Source organism: Arachis hypogaea, chromosome 11 (genome assembly GCF_003086295.3).
Source record: "Arachis hypogaea cultivar Tifrunner chromosome 11, arahy.Tifrunner.gnm2.J5K5, whole genome shotgun sequence".
Lineage (NCBI taxonomy): Eukaryota > Viridiplantae > Streptophyta > Magnoliopsida > Fabales > Fabaceae > Arachis > Arachis hypogaea.
The window spans coordinates 131,942,050-131,957,901 of record NC_092046.1 but is presented as its reverse complement, the minus strand read 5'-3'; positions in this window follow the sequence as shown (position 1 = coordinate 131,957,901).

Here is a 15,852-nt window from a genome sequence, read left to right as displayed (position 1 = left end):
ATCATTCTCTTATGACTTGGCTTCTCACTTCCTTGGATTCTTCATTCAAGAATCGTATGCTTGAATGAAATTTTGCTTATGAAGTTTGGGAGACAATCAAAGATTATTTTTCCAAAATTTCCAACATTAAGATCTAGCAGCTAAAGACTCAACTGAAATCAATGAAGAAGCAAGGATTAAGTACTTTAGATTATCTTTGGAAAATCCGAACCATAGTTGATGTTGTTCCTGGAATTGGTTATAATTTTTTTCTTGAAGACCACATTTCTGCTACTTCAATTTCCTTATTTGAAGTTGACGCTTTACTTTTGGGCTATAACGTATGTTCAATTTCATACAATATTCTAAGGCTGGTAGAGAAAATTTTAGAGGCAATTTTACTTCAAGAGGAAGAGGAACAAGATTCTTTCGAGGAGGATGCAATTTTTTACTGTTGGAAAATGGACTTCCGAAATAATATTTTAACTACTTTAGATACAAATAAAACATATAGACAAATAAATTAAAAGAATATAGAACAAATTTACCATTAATGGTACTAGGCATTGTCATTAAGAATTTATTATCGCCATACCCTTAGGCAAAATGGCTTTGACGGAAATTCTTCAGAATTAGACATGGATTATTAAAAACACAGTTCACACTAATATTTTTAAAACATTTGAAACAGCACAACCTCGTTCTTCTTTTTAAAAATTTATTGCAAGCAAAAGCTTGCTAATAATTTAAAAATGCTTGCTTTCTTTTTGAGAGAGAGCACGAGAGTTAGAGAAGAGAGAGAAAATTGTATGTGTAACAATTTAGATTTATAGTAAACTAATTTTTTACCTAGAGTTACATTAAACTGAGTTTCACAGTGAACTAACTTTTTATCTAGCATCGTAGTAAACTGACTTTTCGGATTTTATACGCTGGAAATTTAAAAAATCTGAGTGACACAATTAGACCCTAATAAATTCATAATTTATTATAGTTTTTGAGTTGAAAAGAGTGAAATTTATCAATTTAATTTGTACTTATTAATTCTAATTGCATGCAAGGCATTTCCTTTCTACACGCCCATTCTTCTTCTCCCTGGGGTATAAAATGCCATATAAACTGCCCAAGTGTGTGTATACTTCATGGCCATGCTTTCAAAAGTGTGGCATAAAATTTCAAAGTGTGCCCAAAACTTCACTTTGTTTTTTTTTGAGTTTGTTTTGATTTTTTTTGTTTTTTTTTTTTTCTATTATATATTACAAAATTTATCAAATCAAATGGATTAAAGTAATATACAACTTAAGTACTAAAACACTCCATAATTAAGTATTATGAATAATTTTTTTTTATATAAAAACATAGAAAAACACAACATGATGCGCTCACATCAACTATATAATCATATACTCTTTGATGGAAGGCCTGATACTCAACTACTAAAATTCATCTCAACACGTTTTGTCAAAAGGAAACTACATCTAAATTATTTGCATTTAAAAAATATTTCTTTTTTCAATTTGAACAAAAAGTGCAAACAATTTTGTTCTTCTTGACCTATGATGCATGGACACTGACACAAACATTGGACATGATACAACACACGACACGCAGACACGCGAATTTAAAATTCTTATAAGACACGGGGACATAGTATATATATAAAATATAAAATATTTTTTAGATAAATTATAATGATATTTTAGTATTTTATTGATATTAAAATATAAATTAATTTTTTAATTATTTTTAATATTTTTTAATTATATAAAGTATTTAAATGTATTTTGTTTTAATAACTAATAATATATACTATTTCTAAATTTATTTTAATAATATATGTTAAGAATAAGACTGGATACGCTGACATGTAATGATATTTAAATGTATCCATTCCAAGCGTATTCGAAAAAAAAAATTTATTTTTTATTAAAACACAGTTGGATACAGAAAACATGTATGTCGGACAAGTGTCAACGTGTGTCGTGTCTAGAATGTATCCGATACGAAGATACGACAAATCAAGGAAGTGTCCTTACTTCATAGTTCTTGACAAATTTAAAATGAACCTTAAAGATAGTTAATCTTTTTTAGAAATACTTGCAGTTGTTTTTGAGATGGAAAAAGAGCTTTCCAAATAACTTTTGTCTTGCTGTTATAAATCTTAATTTTTTTTTTTATACACCATAAAACCAAAAAATTCTGTAGAGATACCAAAAACACATTTTATAGAATTCATTTTCAAGTTGTGCTTTCACATTCTATCAAATACTCTTTTAAAAATTTTCAAATGTTCTTTCTAGCATTTAACATAATAACTAAATCATCAATAATATAAATTTCATTTGAAATATTAGATGAAAAAATAGTATTAAAAAGTTATTTCTAAAGCAAATAAATATAGGTTAACAATCTTATTTGAAATATCATTATTAACTTGGTCCATATTATTTTAATTTCAATGGTTAATTTAAGTTATATTGACGTAATCATAAGATAATTCAAAATTATTTAAGTTATATCAACAATGTGTCAAAGGCAAGAGATATGAGCAATCATTGACCTAAGTTTGAACCGACGCTATTGTCCTATGAATAACTATCGATTGCAATAAATCAATCTATAGATAGAGTTTAGACAAATATTGGAAGACAGTTCCATTCTTTTTGAAAAACACTTACAAACTTAACATATTTTCAATCTTTTATAGTATTATAAATTTAAATTGAAAATCTGGAGTAATTTCTACTAACTCAAACACTTATATTCTATTCTTCTCGTTTTTAATTAAAGTCCTTTAATATTTATTGGGTCTTCTTTATTTTTTTTTTCTCTTTTAATTTATATATTTTATTTTTCTTTTGATACGATGTATATGTTTATCTAGTCTAGAGTTATATTTTAAAATTCAGTCTTTAACTACCGATGTGCTGCCTCTCCTTCATTTTACTAAGTCTGATTGCTAAATGGTGGGGTAGGTTTGGTGAGCAGGTGTTCTATTGAAGGTTGGCTACGAGAGTAGCCAGATTGTTTCTGGCCATTGAATACAGAGGTGGTTTGAGTGGGTCAAACATGCAAGTGTACTTGGGGTTTATATATGTTTATAGTATAGTGGGGAAAGAACAAAGTGATCTTTAAAGGACACTTTAAAATGATTCCAAATGTGGTTGTAGTCCCATCCGAGTAAATTAGTTTGTACATTTATATTCTCACCCAAAATTTATAATAATTACAAAAAAATTTGAATCATTAATAAAAGATTTTTTATTTGGATGCAAGTAAAGAGGGATTAAATTTTTGGATGTAGTTGATCAATGTATCAGTTTTGAAATCACTATGGGCAATACATCTAGTTACTGCAGTGCGGTGTATGCTAATCCGCATATACATCGGCGTAAAGAACTGTGGGGTGACTTGACAAGGATTGCTAATATGATCCACGGACCTTGGATTGTGTTAGGGGACTTTAATGATGTTCTATTGCAGAGTGAAGTTAGAGGGGGGCAATTTAGACTTGCCAGAGCAGAACAATTTGCAGAAACATTGGAGGATTGTGGGCTGTTTGATATGGGAGCTATTGGAAGAAGATTCACTTGGTATAGGAAGGTGAAAGGTGGGGTGCAGGTGGCCAAGAAGCTTGATAGAGCAGTCATCAACCAGGACTGGCGACTAATGTTTCCGGAGGCTTATACTGAGGTGCTGGCGCGCCTTCACTCTGATCATTGCCCATTATTCACTAGGTGTAAGATGGAAAAGAGGGCTACCAAGGGCCATCGTCCGTTCAGATTCCAGGCTGCGTGGATGACTCATCCTCTTTTTAGGAATGTTGTTGATACAGCTTGGAATAGAGGAGCTCCGGATGTAGTCAAATGTTTGTTGGAGGTTCAAAAAGATGCAACTAGCTTCAATAAAAAGGTTTTTGGCAATATTTTTGTTAAGAAAAGGGAGTTGGAGAGGCTTTTGAATGACGTTCAGATTACTCTGGAAAGTCGGGAGGATCAACAGCTTAGGATCAAAGAGCAAGTTTTGCATCAGGAACTGAATGATGTCCTTCTTCAAGAAGAGTTGTTGTGGTATCAAAAATCTAGAGAACAATGGGTGAGATGTGGAGACAGAAATACAAAATTTTTTCATCTGCAGACAGTTATCAGGAGAAAGAGGAACAAAATTCATGGGTTATTTTTGGAGGATGGGTCTTGGGCCACGGAGACTACGACTCTAGAAATGGCGGCAAATTCTTTCTTTCAAAAGCTCTTTTCTACAAGGGAGGATATTGACCTGGACGCCATGGGGCCTTTTCCTTGCCCGTCTCTTAGTACTGAGGCTTATCAAAAGTTAGTGGAACCGGTGACGTCTGAAGAGGTTAAAAGAGCTGTGATGACCATGAGTTCATTTAAAGCCCCAGGGCCAGATGGATTTCAAGCAATTTTCTACAAAGAGTTCTGGGACTCTCTTAGCAACGATGTGTGTGGACTGGTCAAGCGAGCGTTTGAGGGTGAGCCACTGAATGCGGCTATTTTCGATACTCTCATTGTTCTAATTCCTAAAGTGGAAGTTCCCTCTTCCTTACGGGAGTTTCAGCCTATTAGCTTATGTAATGTAATTTATAAAATTGTCACAAAGGTTCTAGTTAACAGGTTCAGACCTTTCTTGTCGGAGATCATTGGTCCTTTGCAAGGAGGGTTCATTCCAGGAAGAGGAACCACAGAGAATATTATCATTGCTCAAGAGATTATGCACTTCATGAGGAACACCAAGTCTCGAAAAGGGACCATGGCATTCAAGATTGATTTGGAAAAAGCTTATGACAGGGTAGACTGGCGTTTTCTGGAAGCTACTTTGGTCCGGTTTGGGTTTCCAAAGGCTACCATTAATCTTATATTGAATTGTGTGACTTCCTCTTCGTTGGCAGTTTTGTGGAATGGGAACAGGCTCCAAAATTTCAATCCGAAGAGAGGGTTGAGGCAAGGAGATCCTATGTCTCCTTATCTTTTTGTACTCTGTATGGAAATGCTTGCCTGCTTTATCTCTCATAGAGTTTCCCAAGGTTTGTGGAACTCAGTTGCGGTTTCTAGGAATGGACCACGACTCTCTCATTTGATGTTTGCAGATGATCTTTTGCTTTTCTGTAAGGCATCAAAAGCTCAAGTAATAGAGGTCATGCATTGTTTGGACTTGTTTTCTAGAGCGTCAGGTTTAAAGGTAAATCTTCATAAGTCAAAGGCTCAGTGTTCCAAGAGGGTGTCAGAGAGGAGAAAAGAGGTTCTCTCAGGGGTCTCTAACATCCGGTTCTGCAATGATTTGGGTAAATACCTGGGAATTAACATCGGTCATGCCAGAGCTTCCAGGAAGACGGCTCAGGAGATTATTGAAAAAATTTCGAGGAAGCTCTCCAGTTGGAAAGGACGCCTACTGAATAAGGCAGGGAGGCTTTGTCTTGTTAAATCGGTTATGGCCTCTATCCCAGTTTATGAAATGCAAATTTCTCTTCTCCCGAAGTATGCATGTAATAAAATTGATTCCTTGATGAGACAATTCTTGTGGAAAGGCCAAGAGACTGGAAAAGGGCTGCCTCTGGTCAGGTGGGAGGTCGCCATAACTCCTAAAAAGGCAGGAGGATTGGGTATTAGGGATACTTCCTGTGCTAACATGGCGCTTATGGGAAAGTTGGTATGGGATTGTCTAAATAATAGTGAGAAGTTATGGGTGCAGGTTCTGAAGCATAAATATCTCAGAAATCAATCTGGTATGAACAGAAACAGTAGAAATTCTTCATCGGCTACCTGGAAGAACATTGTTAGTGCCTATGAGCATCTCAAGGAAGGGCTTCATTGGAATATTGGGGATGTCCACAAATCAGTTTGGTATGATGAGTGGACTCCTTTTGGTAAGCTTTGCAACCTTGTCCCTTATGTACATATTTCTGAATCAGATTTCATGGTGGCTGACTTGTGGAAAGGGGTGTCTTGGGAGGTTGATAGTCTTACCACGCCTATTCCGCATGAGATTAAGCAGTTTATTTGTGGTCTGAGATATTCTAGTTTGACTGAGTTGGAGCCACAGTGGGAGTGGTGGCCTGCAGCAACAAAAAAGTATAGTGCAAGGGAGGGTTACAAATGGTTATTAAAGAAAACATTAAATTGGAATGCCAACAGTAATTGGAACTGGTTGTGGAACACAAACATTCCAGAGAAGTTCAAATTTACTATGTGGCTTAGCTTACATGATGCTCTACCAACTGAGACCTTTCGATTCAAGCGGCATTTAGCTTCTTCAAATATGTGTAAGCGATGTAACAAGGCACAGGAGACTATGGAGCATTGCCTTAGAGACTGTGAACGATCAAAGGCAATCTGGTATATGTTGGATCCTAGTATCCTGGACTCGACGGCTGGTACTGCTCTTGAAGAGTGGTTTCGGAAGGCCTTGGCTAACAATGAAGCGTCCTTTGGTGCAGGGCTTTGGTGGGTATGGAGACATAGGTGCAATGACATATTCAACACTGACAACCCTTGGACAGACCATAAGGTTGTTGCCTTGGCCAGAATTACCGCCAAGAACTTACAGCTTTACAGGAATCGAAGCAATGCCTTTAGGTCTCTCCGAAATTGCCTGTGTTGGGAACCACCGGTAGGCAATGGTTTTAAAGTTAATTGTGATGCAAGCTTGTATATGGATTCAAATTTAGCGGGATTTGGGTGTATTATTAGAGATTCTAAGGGAGATTGGATCTCGGGATGCTCTGGAAGCATTCCCCCTTGGTCTATAATCAGATGTGAATTATTTGCTGCTTGGAGGGGGCTGGTTTTAGCTTGGGATTGCGGTTTGAGGGATATTATATGTGAAACGGATTGCCTTGACATTCTGCCCATCATGCATGAGCTTACAAGTGGGTATTCATCTGAAGTAACAGATTTGGTTCTCAAGATTCAGGAGCTTTTATCTCGTCCTTGGCTTGTTCACGTTGAATGGGTGTCCCGAGAAGCAAATAGAGCTGCGGATTGGATGGCTAAATATGGTGCCAAGAGTAACTCTAATCATGTTATTTGGTCTGAGCCTGGTGTTGATCTCCAACGAATCATCCGCTCGGATTTAAGATAGTTTTTGCTTTGTTTCTTTCCTTGTTTAGACACCAAAAAAAAAAAATTTTTGGATTTTTTTGCAACTTGGGCCTTTAATGGACATTCATTTAAAAAATAACACTTTTAGCTCCATACATAAAACTAATATTAGACACTAATAAAAAAAAATTGTTACGTTAATAGTTTATGAACTAAAACTCACAAAGCAAAAAAAAAAAAAAAAAAACTCAAACAAAGTTTCTACTATAATAATAATAATAATAACAATAATAATAATAACATATAATTTTTTATTATATACATTATTTCAACGAAGCATTAATTTTAGCTACAACATATAACAATATTTTTTAAGGGGCATGTTTTAGAATTTATTATGTTTATTTGTGTTAGGGGTGTACATGGGTCGGGCTACACCGGGTTTGACTTAATTCAGACCCGATCCAAAATATAGACCGGGCTTAATTTTTAGATCCTAATCCGATCCTAAACCCGATGAAACCTACACACCTTCGGGCCGGGTGAAAACTGGGTAAAAATCGGGTGAAAACCGGATCTTTAGCATGTAAAAATCACCTCATTTTCGACCATTATTTCACAATTCACATAGTAAAATTCACTTAAAAAAATATAAGAAGAATCAACCCTTCTCTAAAATTAAAGCATAACCATAATCAATACTAATATTGTCTAATAACACCAAATATTTAAATCAATACAAATAACACAATATTATGCATTAGTCTAAAGTCTTATGCATTTTAAACATAAAATATTAACTTATAATCTTATAATGACTAATAACACAAAATATTAAGGTTTACAATATTTAAATTCTACATAAGAATAGCCATCATCCATCACTAATAACACAAAATATTAATTGTGTATGATGACCAGGCCACCGGGCCGAGTTCGGGTGACCCGAGCTATGGCCCGGACCCAACCCGAAATAATGTTCAGATCTATTTTTGAGACTCTTACTCGACCCTAGACCCGATGAAATCACACTAAATTAGTCCCTAAAGTGTTCGGGGTCGGGCCGGACCGGGCCATGTACACCCCTAATTTGTGTTCATATCCTAACTCAACACAAAAGCCAAATCCAATAAGGATAAAAGGTCTGACCCAAAGGGGAAGTCTCTACTATATGTCCGACTTCTTTAAAGAAGTCAGACACTGCAAAGGAATCCAGCTTTATTTGTTCAAGCAAATAACTGCCTCTGTGAATCTCTACAACTATTTCTATCTTCCCTTTAAGATAGACCCTAACAAACTCCCAAGATGAAGCGAATGGTTATCCATCCATAAAGATAAAACTACTTCAACAAAGGAGCTTAACAACCCTAGTATAAATACACTAACACCCCTCAGATATATACACGTTCTACTCTATTAAAAACCTGCCTAAAGTCATTGCTAACTTAAGCATCAGAGTCTCTTGCAGGTACCACCCTCCACCTTCTCACGAGAAACTCAGACAAGTAGCACCTCGACACTAAACAAGTCGATCGCTGCCCTTCAAAGGGATCTGGACCTCATGTCTAGGTCCAAACCGACGTTTCAGGTAACTCTTGGAACAATTTGTATTATAGGCAAATTTAAATGTAATTTTAAAAATATTAATATATTATTTTTTATTAATTTTGAAATGACAAAAATTAGATTGTGAGTAATATATGTGTAGTTCATTTGTCATCAATTACTATATTAATTTAAAATAATATTACATAACAAAGGCATTTCGGTAATTAAGTTTAATCAAATTGGTCTAATAGTTAAGGCTGTGTTTGGTTTTAAGAATAGGACAAGACTAGACATTGAGAACAAGACACAAAATACAGAAACATAAAAATTAGTATTCTTGTATTTTATTTGGTGATAAATTAAAACAAATTTTAAAATTCTGATTTATTCTCATTTTCTCATTTAAAAAATTTGGGAAGAAAAATATAATAATAATAAATATAATTATGAAAAATTAATAAGAATAATGGAAGAAAAAATGAAAAATAAGTTGTGTCTCTTGTTAGTGTCTTTGTGTCTTCCTATCAGGATGGACACAAAATACACTAATTCAATATCTCTGGACACAATATCTCTGTCCATATCTGATCTGTCAAACATGATTTTGTATCTTTATGTCTCTATTTCAGTATCATGTGCATGTAGACAAACGACTACTACATAATTGATTTTTACTAACATTTAAAAAATGTTACCAAATCATATTAAAATGTTACCTATGTATATTAGTAACATTTTAACAAATGTTAAATATATCCTATGTTACTAAAGAGTTTTACTAATATTTTTCTAAAGATTTAATAACATTTAGTAAAAATGTTACAAAAGATATTCTATAGTAATATTATGAGAAATGTTACAATAGACCATTTATGTAACACTTAGAGAAATGTTACAATATATATTTTTTATAACACTTAAAAAAATGTTACCATAAATAATTTTTGTAACAGTTAGAAAATGTTACCATAAATATTTTTTGTAACATTTAAAAAAATATTACCATAGATATTTTCTATAACACTTAGAAAAGTGTTACTATAAATATTTTTTGTAACACTTAGAAAATATTACCATATTCTATAGCAATACTCTAATAAATGTTACAAAAGATTTTCTTTGCTAACAATAAAAAAATATTACAATAGATCTTTAGTAACATTTAAATGTACAAAATATTGAATTAAATTTTTTTTCTTCAATTACATATTCTACACCTACTTTACAAATTAAATCCAAGATATTTAAACACTAAAATTGGTCCAATAAGTCAATTTTTTTATTTCTTCAATATGTTTACATGATCAAATACAAAATTAAAATGTGAAAATTGCCTATTACACTAAAACAAATGTGAAAATAGCCTAATTTCTTTGAGATCTAGAATAAAACTATGAACCTTTGAGATCTAGAATATCTTGATTGTCAACAAATTCAATGTAACTCCAATCGATCTCCTCCTTCTTGTACTCTTTCTACTCCATTTTGAAAACATGCTGGAGAACAAATATTTGAGACCATAAGTACATGTTTAAATTGAAAAAGAAGTAATCGTGTTTATCTTTCAACTATACAAGCAAGAGACACCAGTAATTATAAACAAAATAATATCTCTATAACAAACAAACCTGATTAAAATGAAGCTTTTCCTTGGTCACATTAATAAAAAATTGCTCAAAACGGCAAAATTGCTGAATCTGTTTTATCCATAGGTATGCATGTGATCAGCCTATTTGTGTAGTATACTCCCTACAAACCACTGGATGGTGATTGGCAAGATCATGCAGAGTTAGTTTGTTTTTCAGAAAATAGCAACTTATGAGTAATAGTATATGAAACATGAAGGCTTTTCAGAAACAGAATCTGTGTAAAATCGAAAATTTATGTGGCAAAAATTGAATCACACTTCCCCCTCAGCAAACATGAAATTTAGATACTTACTAAAGTAATAAAGTGAGAGATTAATTATAATTGAATTTATAATTCTCATACAATATCTGTTTCACTATCTTAATTTAAGAGTAATTAACTCTTCATTTTACCAATCTTCTCACCTTAAAGAATATTGATTTATTCTATGTGCTTTGTATTTACAGTGAATATTTGCATGCTGCTTGCAACAAAGAAAGCGAAGAGGTTCGAAACTCCGGTCAAAATCACAACTACCGAACTTACATCCATATTCATTTTTGTGTAGCTTTTTAGTCGTAAAATCAGCAACTGATATAATTAACTAATTATCAAGTTAATTGGGTGTGTCCCTTTTTGAATCTTGTGTTAATGCTAGTGCACTTTACATTCTAAACTTTCAAGATATACAATTCAGTTCTACACCTTAAAATTGTCAAAAAGTGCAACGAAGAAAAAATAACACATTTCAAATAACTTGTCCCATTCAAAAATCACAAGTTTGATAAACTAAAGACTGTTATTAATAAATAGCATTGAACTAAGTCTTACATTTAAGTCTTTGATGATAGGATGATCTGGATTAACCTCCAAAATTTTCCTACCCCTCATAAACTCTAAACTAGAACTGTCTCCAAGTGCTTGTGCTTTCATTAATCTGTCAAAAAAGGTCTCATGTTAGAAATGAAGATAAACTGCTTGGGATCCAATATTTTTGAGTTTTAGTTCTTTTTATCTTTTTTTTTTCACCCTGATAGCAGAAGCAGAGTGGTAAAAAAGAGAGTAGAATTTCAGTGATTTAACTGAATTGAAAAGATCACAAAAATGTAGTCATTACTAAATAACAGCAGAGCTAGATTTCAAGCTGAAATTAGTTGATAAAAGCCCATCCTGATTAGTCATATAGCAACTGATGGTTTTAAACATGCAGAAAAAATGTTACACTAGTGTTGCCAATGAGGTTGGCATTGCAAAAACAATATTGCAGCCGCACTTTAGAACCTTGACAACCCAATGTATAAGGATCATTCTTAGACATGATATGCATCCAGATAAATAATACACAAGTGAATCCAGTAGCATCTAAAAGCATCCTATGTCATCTAAAATAAGTAACTGAAGAGAAGATGCAATTATGAGATTGTGATGAGGCTAATACGAAAGATTTCTTTAAGGTCCTCTCTCACTCACACATAGGGGTGGCAAGCGGGGAAGTCCGCCCCGCCAGAAGCCCGTCTTTTGGCAAGCTGGTCCGCCCCGCCCGCCCCGCCTAGTGAGGCGGTCCCAGAATTCCAGCCCGCCCCGCCTAACGGCGGGCTGGCGGGCCGGCGGGCTAAGCCCGCCAAATATCCTTTTTTTTTTATTTTTAACTATTAAATAATATATATAAAGATAAAAAAAATCTCTTTTGTTTTTTACTTTTAACTATTATAATTTCTAAAAGTATAAACAAATTATAATTTTTATATTCACAAACATTAAAGTCTTTGTAATTATAAATATCTAATAAACATAATTATAAACCAAGTTTTCATCCAAAACATAATTATAAATATTGTTCCCAAAGCAAAATAAACATAATCCAAAACATAATTAACAATATTGTCTCTAAAACAAAACAAACATAATCTAAAACACTCAATTTTCATCTTCATTCTCTTGTAAGTTGGGTTGGGGGAAGTTGGATTTTGGTAAAAAAAAATTGTAAAAATACCCTTTGCCAAAAAAATACTAAGCCCGGCGGGGAAGCCCGCCCCGCCCCGCCAAAGCCCGCCAAAACCTGCGATTTAAGCGGTGCGGGTTAAGCGGGCTTTTGCTATTTGACTGTCCCAATTTTTCAGCCTGGCGCGCCTTTTTTGGCGGGTTACGCGGGCCGGCCTGGTAGGTTTAGGCCCGTTTGCCACCCCTAGTCACACATGACTAAATGACATTATGAAATTAGAGTGCAATCAAAATTTCTATAATCAAATACTGACGAAATTTACTTATCAAAGAGCATATGCTAAGCATAATAACAAGTAAAACATAACAAAAATATAATAAAAGCTTTAACATATAGACTAATATCTAATGGAAGAGTAATCAAATGTAACAGAAAAAAAATCATAATAGAAAAATACAGACATAAACATAAATATTACACTCCAAAAGAACAGACATTGCTGGTAATAAAGTGTTCTAAAGAGTAAAAAATAACAGAATTTAAGAACACATCAATACAAGCACATACATATAGGAATTCAATTGGAATTCAGATCTCATATGCTGTTGATTCAACTGGCAATTAACAAAAAGGATCTTTGAGAAAGTCATACCTTTGAGTAAAATGATCCACAAAGCTCCGGTGCTCTGTTCCATCTTGTTGTAACATAATCCTATAGATGTGAATTAACTTAGAAAGCATCATCTATACTTTCTCTAAAACTTTTATATGAAAAAAGAATGACCCGGTATTAAAATTAGAAATGCATGTCTCAAGTAATAATTGAAGGGAGAAAACTGAAACATCTATGAAATATTTTACTCCATCAGTGAAAAGCTGCTGAAGTTCATGTTAATGTTTGAAAAGATTCAAGCATGATAAATTGTTTGAATTAATGAAAAAAAGAAAAGAAACAAAGCATACCGGTTCATGCCTTCGTACACCCATACTCTCAGACTCAATATAAGATATATAGTAAGATAAAGTTCTCTGAGGCATTTCTTCAAACACCTTGAATGCACTTCCAAAAATACAATAGAGAACTTTCATCAAAATTCTTATACTAAAAAAATTTGGATTCCTCATTAAACACAACATATGAATTCATTCGCATAACAATGAAAATCCATTAACTATAAATTTTTAGCTATAAATGAGAATCCAAATAAATAAAAAGATTCAGTGAAAGATAGGAGAAGTTACTTCTACAATTGAAGTTTTTCATCTTCGATGATCTGTAATAAAAAACTTCATTGCATGTTGTTGATGAATTGCTTACTCAATCAGGTAAGAGAATAAGCATGAAAGACTTGTAAACATATCAAATCAACCTTTCCATTTACAAAATGATTGAAATGAGTAGTGAAGCATGACAAATTCCTTACCATAAATCTGTTTCTTAAGTTTTCGATAACAAAATGCACAATTTCGAGAAGCGACGGATTCAATTCAATGAGATTAATTTTAGGCGGAAGAACACAAACATGAAACAATAGATTAAGTTCGACGTACCTTGAGAATTTTCAATTCAGATCCGAGAACATAGATCTCATTTTGAATTTGAGATATCCTTGTCTATCATCACAATCCTGGTGACTACGCCGGCAATGGTGGCTTCGATGACGGTGGCGGCAGCGGCAACGACAACTTTGGTGATAGTGGCGGAGGTGAGATCGAAGAGGCGGAGCAAGTTATTGAGGAGGATTGAGAGTTGAATTCAAATAGCTAAAAGTGAACTGTGATGAGATCGATGAGGGGATCGAGAGATTGAAGACGCGGAGCAAGAAATTGAAGAGGATGGAGAGGTGGTTTCACCGTTTTAGAGCATCGAGAGTGAAAGTGAAAGTGAAAGTGAGAACACGCGTGATTTCGAGTTTCAAAGCTTGAGGATTTGTTGATTGGGCTGCAATTGAGAATAGGTAACAGTTTTTGTAAGATTTTTTAAAAAAGTAAATGTATTTCCTAACATTTGATTATAAATGTTACATAATATATAATTTTATGATAATTATTGACATTTTAACAAATGTTAGGAAATAAATGTTACTAAAAATCTAAAATGTAGTAGTGGACACAACTTTAAAAATTGATTAAAAAAATTAGTTGAAGAAGAAAAAAGAGAAAACAAAAGGCATAAGAAGAAAAAAAATTTGTTAAACTTAATTACAAAAATAATTTGTTCACTTGATATTTTTTATAAATCAAAGAAATGTTTAATTTTTTTATTTTAAATTATATTAAAAATTTAAATGCTAGACTATATTTACTTAATTAATAGCATTATACAAATAATAATTAGATCAATTAAATAATAACGCTATATTTTTATTATTTGTATTGCTCAAGACATATGTAATTACTAAAATTTGTGTATTCATCTATTTGTAAATTATCAATATATACAAACTACACTGTTTATAAATAATAGTTTCAAATTTGATATTTACTTTTGTTAATAATTTTTTCAAAAGATTTAAATTAATTATATATTTTTTTGTGCTAATAAAATAAAGCAGAGCAAACAATTACCAATTTTTTTTGTCAACATAATTTAATTTTAATCCACTATCAATATAAAGCAGTTTTACACATATATTCATATATCAACAAAAATAACTTAACTTTACTTTGACTACATGAATGGTCTTCTAAAACAAACAACGAATATAATTAGACGACTGTACAAAATATTTTACACTATTAATACATCAAAAATAAACTCTATAAAAAGATAAAGGCATAAATAGTTATTTTTTACTTAAATTCAATATGTATATTATTTTTTATAAATTAATTTTATTAAATTCATGTTTATCACAAACAATTCTAAATTTTATTTTTTTACTAAATTCAGGGTTTTGAAATTTAAATCTATCTACTCTATTACTATCATTAAAAGTAGTTCCCATATTTTTGTATACCTTAAAATTACTTGTCGTAATTCTATTTTTACCTTCTATTACACTATATTAATTTTTCCACGATAGGCAAATTCATGATTTAATATGTATCTATCATTTTATGATACTCTTACTGGAATAAATATACTAAAAAATTCTTTTCAATAGTTAAATTTAGATATTTAAATTTACAATATAATAACAATTTGATTGATGTTTAGGATTTAGGATTTATGGTTTAGGGTTTAGAGGTGAAGGGTTAGAAATTACGATTGAAGAGTTACGGTTTAGGGTTAAGGGTATAAAGTTTATGGTATAGGATATTTTATTCATGGTTTGGGATTTAGGGTCCAGGATTTAGAGTATTAGAAATGATAGTTTAGGGTTTAAGGGTTTGCAATTTAGAATTTAAAAGTTTATGATTTATGTATTTAAAAAAGATTTACACAAATATACATTTTTAGTTGATCAATTCGAACAAATTCCTTTTATATTTTTGTAGCACAGAGTAAATGCAAGAATAATAAATAATCTATATATGCATTTAAAATATATTCATGAATAAAATATATAAAATATAATCGTTTTAAAGAATTTACTTAATATGTTATAATTTTATTTTTATGTATATACTATTGTTAATGTTGCAAGTGTGAGGAGTGTTGAAGTTAGTCCCACATCAAAGAAAGCAAGGAAGAGTGAGGAGTTTATAAGATGAGAGACCCATTAACTTACTACCTTAAGGTTTTGAGTTGGA